This window comes from Trichosurus vulpecula, chromosome 2, assembly GCF_011100635.1.
Source record: "Trichosurus vulpecula isolate mTriVul1 chromosome 2, mTriVul1.pri, whole genome shotgun sequence".
In the NCBI taxonomy this organism is placed as follows: Eukaryota; Metazoa; Chordata; class Mammalia; order Diprotodontia; family Phalangeridae; genus Trichosurus; species Trichosurus vulpecula.
The window spans coordinates 30,808,191-30,813,341 of NC_050574.1; positions in this window are offsets into that span (position 1 = coordinate 30,808,191).

The following is a 5,151-nucleotide window of genomic DNA, read 5'->3' on the forward strand; positions in this document are numbered from 1 at the left end:
GGGCTTGGGGGCACTGCAAATGCCACCCCCTGCCTCTGCCCCAGCCTCCCAAAAAGAGATCTCCCCTGCTCCTGCCCAAGGCTTCAGTGCTTGCCCATAGGCCAGGTGTGCACGATGGCCCAGGAGAAAGAAAAGAGCCCATGAGTGGTGGTGACCTACCCTGAGCAGCAGTGTGGCTGGTGGAGGGGAATTCCCAGGAAAAGGTCCTGCTTGTCCAGCCTGCCTGGCCCCACGCTGGCTGTGGAGCTCTCCCCAGCAGCCCTCACTGAAACAGCTCAACTCCTCAGGGAGCAGGGCCAGGGGGCGGGCCCAAGGGAGCTCTCCAAAGGTGGCAGCCAGCCCCCATCCTCCCTTGGCCTGGCCCTGCCCCGCCCAGCCCAGCCCAGCCCTGGTTTGTATGCAGGCACAGATCTGGAAACCTGTTTTCCAAGTTGGAAAGTGAAACATCTGCCTACTCCAGGAGCCCAGGGCCAGCCCTGCCCACCCTGGGGCCAGTTAGTGGAAGGCGGTCTGTCATTTCATTACCTGACATCTGAGAGGAAGACTGGGGAAGGCCAGATTAATAATTAGCTTGTCCTGGGCTCCCTGTGGCTCTGGTCTCCCTTGCACACCCGACAAGGGGCCCCAACCCTTCCCCGGGGCTTCCCAGGGTCCCCTGACTCATGGAGAGCACCCCAACGGCTGCTCTTATCTAACCAGTGCAAGGTAGCCTCAAGGGCTTAGTCTATTTACAAGGACAGGACCAGATGCTGGTTCTTGAAGACACTTTCATACTCCAGAGACTTAGAACTGGACCAAAAGATGGGACCTTGAAGGACCCCCTTGCTTTTGGGAAGGAAAACAGAAACCCAAAGGGGTTAAGTGATTTGCTCAAGGTCAGAATTCCAAGCCAGGTCTATGATCCCAACTCCTTGCAGAGGGTCCTTATAGCAGCTCTCCAATCCCCAGGAGACCCCGAGCAAGGTCAGGGCAAAGACAAGGGTCTCTGTCCCCATTTTAGCCATGAGGCCCAAAGAGATTAACTTATTTACTCCAAAGTCAGGTAATGCTAGCAGCAACAATGAGCACTTAGATGGCACTTTATGATTTGCAAAGCATTTCACGTACATTGGATTTCTTGATTCTCCCAACAGTATGGGAAGTTAGGTGATAGTATTTCCTCCACTCCCTGTAGAAACTGAGACTCAGAATGCTCAAGTGATTTGCCCTGGGTCACACAGCTAGGAAGAGTTTGAGGCAGAATTCGATCTCAGAGCTTCCTGATTCCAAGTCTAGCACATTACCTGCTGTGTCACCTGCCTGTCTCAACGTCCAGTCCTGCTGGAAAAAGGGCTGGAATCCAAGTTCAGGAACACACACACACACACACACACACACACACACACACACACACACACTGAGACAGGGTGGCTCCGGTTAATAAACTGGTTTATGGAACAATGAAAAAAGCAAGGAATGGGGAGCCAAGAAACTTGGCATTGGATTCCAGACCTGGTACTCATTGACTGTAACCTTAAGGGAGACGTTCTCTGGGCATCCTCTGGAAAAGGAGGGGAATTGAATAGATAGTCTCTCAGGTTCCTTTCAACTTTGACCTTTTCCATTCTAAGAGCCTCCCCCCACCCCCAGCTTTGACATTTCTTGTTCTAAGGTCCTCCCAGCCCTGACATTCCCTGTTCTAAGGGCCCTCCCAACTCTGGCAGTCTCTGTTCTAAGGTTCTTTCCCAGCCCTGCCATTCTCTGTTCTAAGGGCTCTTCCAGCCCTGACAAATTCTAAGGGCCCTATAAGGTTGTGACAGTTAAGCCTTCTTCCAGATGTTCTAAGGTCCTTCCCAGATTGACAGTCTCTGCTCTAAGATTCAAGCCCATATTGCTCTGACATTCTATAAGCTCCTCATCTGAAATGTTCCAAATCTCTTGGCTCCTACAGCCAGAGACCTAGGATTGATGCTCTCCACAAGGACATTGCCTGATGGAAACAATCACAGAGGTGCGAAAATGTCCTCTCTCCCTTGGGCTTGCTCCCAGAGTCCCACTAGAATTTCTGGATTCCCCTGAGACCTGGCCAGAGGGCTCCTCACCCTTTCTTCTGCAGGCAACTCTAAATTACTAATAGCCATTTTGGTTCTGCCCTTGAGTGTCTGAGCAGGAGGAAGCTGGGCCTCTGTTCAGGGGGCTGGGCCCCCAGTGCTATCTCGGAGAGCACTTGAAATGCTCTGCTCACTAGAGAAACTGCATGCCAACCATCCCCTGAGCTAGGGGGCTCTGGAGCCAAGCAAGACTCAAGGACTAACCCCCTGAAGCTGCAGATTGGGAAATCAAGTCAACTAAGCCCTGGGCCATGGTTCCAGTTCACTGTGGGACCTCCTTCAGAGACAGAAATCCTAGAATCTTACTGTTGAATGGGACCGTGGAGATGGATTTTTATTAAGCACTTCCTGTGTACCTAATATTAAGCTAGCTGCTAGGAGGAGATAGGAAGTTTAGGTCATTTAGGTCATTGGACTGTCCAAGCTGCACCACCCCCCTCCATGCAAGACTCCTGTGTCTATGGTCCCTGACAGGTGGCCATCCATGCTTCTGGATGAACACTCACACAGCCTCCACCCTAACCCAAGCCCTCCTTACCAGTCAAATAACCACTGCAACAGCTTCCTATTTGGTCTCTCTGACTTTGGTCTCTCCAATACATTTGCCACATGGCTGCCAAACCGATATTCCTACATCACAGACCCAACCATGATACTCTTAACCCCCAGTTTAAAATAGAGACAGAGACAGATAGAGTTAGAGCCAGAGCCAGACAGAGAGACAAATAGAGAAGAGAGAAAGAGACAGAGACAGACAGAGAGAGGAGAGGGGAGAGGAAAGGAGAGGAAAGAGAGAGAGGGAGTGAGAGAGAGAGAGAGAGAGAGAGAGAAGAGAAGAGAAGAGAAGAGAAGAGAAGAGAAGAGAAGGGAAGAGAAGAGAGAAAGGGAGAGGAGAGGGGGGAGAGAGGGAAAGAGACAGAGATAGAGAAATAGAGAGACTGAGAGAAAAGGAGAAGAGAGAGACAGAGACAGAGATAGAGAGACAGAGTGACAGAGAGAGACAGAGTGACAGAGAGAGACAGAGACAGAGAGAGAGAGAGAAATGGGGGAGAGAGAGATAACTTTCAATGACTGTCTATTGCCTAAATTGTAAATCCCTCTACTTCCCATTTAAAGTCCTCCTCAATCTGGCTCCCATTTATATTATTCCCCTTCACACACTCTTCTTGACAATCAAATTGGCCTAGCGGCTCTACTCTCGGAAGGGATATTCCATCTCCAGCCTCTGTATTACAGACATCAGGTCTTCCATATCTGGAACACAGTTATTGACACCTTATAGAATCCTTGGGGAAGCTAGGTGATGTAGTGAATAGAGCACTGGGCCTGGAATCAGGAAGATCTGAGTTCAAATCTGACTTCAAATACTTATTAGTTGGGTGACCCTGAACAAGTCACTACAAGTCACTTGTTTACCTCAGTTTCCTCATCTGCAAAATGAGCTGGAGAAGGAAATGGAAAACTACTTCAGTATCTCTGCCAAGAAAACCCCAAATGAGGTCATGAAGACTCAAAAATGACTGAGCAACTGAACAACCACCATCACCACCACTGCCTCACGCTGAGCAAAAATCTCTAACTCCTACCCAGAGGTCTCTGTTCTGTTTCTTCTCCCTCATCACAGCCCTTCAGATACACGGATATAGAATCATTCCCCTCTCTCTCTCCAGAGTCTTTTTTCAGGAGAAAGGAAAAGACTGCCTCTAGCTGTGGAGAGACTTGGTACTCCAGTCACATCCAGTGATTTCATGCGTAGAAAATCAGTTTGGTTTCTCAAACAAACAGGATTTGGGAAGCCCTTTCACACATCCTCCAGATTTATTCAGAGTGAGTAGCCTTTGCTGGTAATGAACATAGACAGACCAGCAGGTCTGGTTAACAAGACCCTCTTAATGCTGCAGGCTGTGTTTCCCTACCGAGAAGCATGAGTGGAGAAGACCCTGTCTCAGAGAAGAGGAGCTGATATCTTGCCATCAGAGAAGCTGATTGGAAGCATAAGGGAGGGAGGTTCAGAGCCTAGAGGTAAAATATGTGATAACCTATTGAGTGTGCATCCTACATGGCCCACCCTTAGCAGGCTCTATAATAACAGCTGACATTTCTATAGGTCTATTCTCACATCTATTTCTATATTTTACAGCTTTCAAAGAGATTTTCATAAGTAGCACCCACTCTAGGCTCATTCCCCTAATTCATACTTGAACTTGTGGGGGGAGTGAATCCATAGAGAGCAGATACTCTTCACCTCTCAGGATTCTGGGGCTAATCTTGAGGAGCTATGGGTCCTGAACCATTACTCTGGAGCCCCTAGCTGTGTGCTCCCCAACAACAATCAGCCAGTACACTTCATTATCTTATAGAAAATTGACTTGTTGAGAAACTATAGTATAAACAGTTGGTATAAAACATTTCCCCCCAAATCAGGGACCTACAATCCCCTAGTACACACAAGGTCCCCTGGGAGAATGGGCTCAGGCTTAAAGTAGAGTGATAATGAGGCATGTGTGTAGAGAGCACATGTAGTAAAGTGGTACCTCCCACTCCTTTTCTCCTTTTGTGTGGCCCTTACCAAGTTTCCCTTAGGTATAGATTCCTGCCAGGTGGGGATCCCATAATTACAGAGGTACAAACCTCTGTGAGACCATGGCTTGATCTTACCTTCATCTTGAAGGATAACACTCCTTGAAGGTGCCACCATCCTCAGATGACTATCTTTTTACATCTGTCTACAGCTACTTGCACTGACCTCATCCACTACTATTCTCATGGCCACTGTGGACAGGGAGCTCTATTTTATATCCTGTTTAGTTATTAAAGTAGTTTTAATTAGATTTTATGGTTCACAGGAACTTAACACATTTTTTAAAAAGAAAAAAACCCTTGAACCTTCTAGACTAAGCTAAATTTAGGTTTAGCCCACAATAACATTCTTAATGGCCTCTGAACACTGTTGGTCACCTTCTTCTCCTTGATACAGTCTTCTCTCTAGATTTTCATGACACTTCTGTCTACTAGTTCTCCTCCTACTTGGCCATCCCTTCTTAGTCTCCTTTGGTTTCTC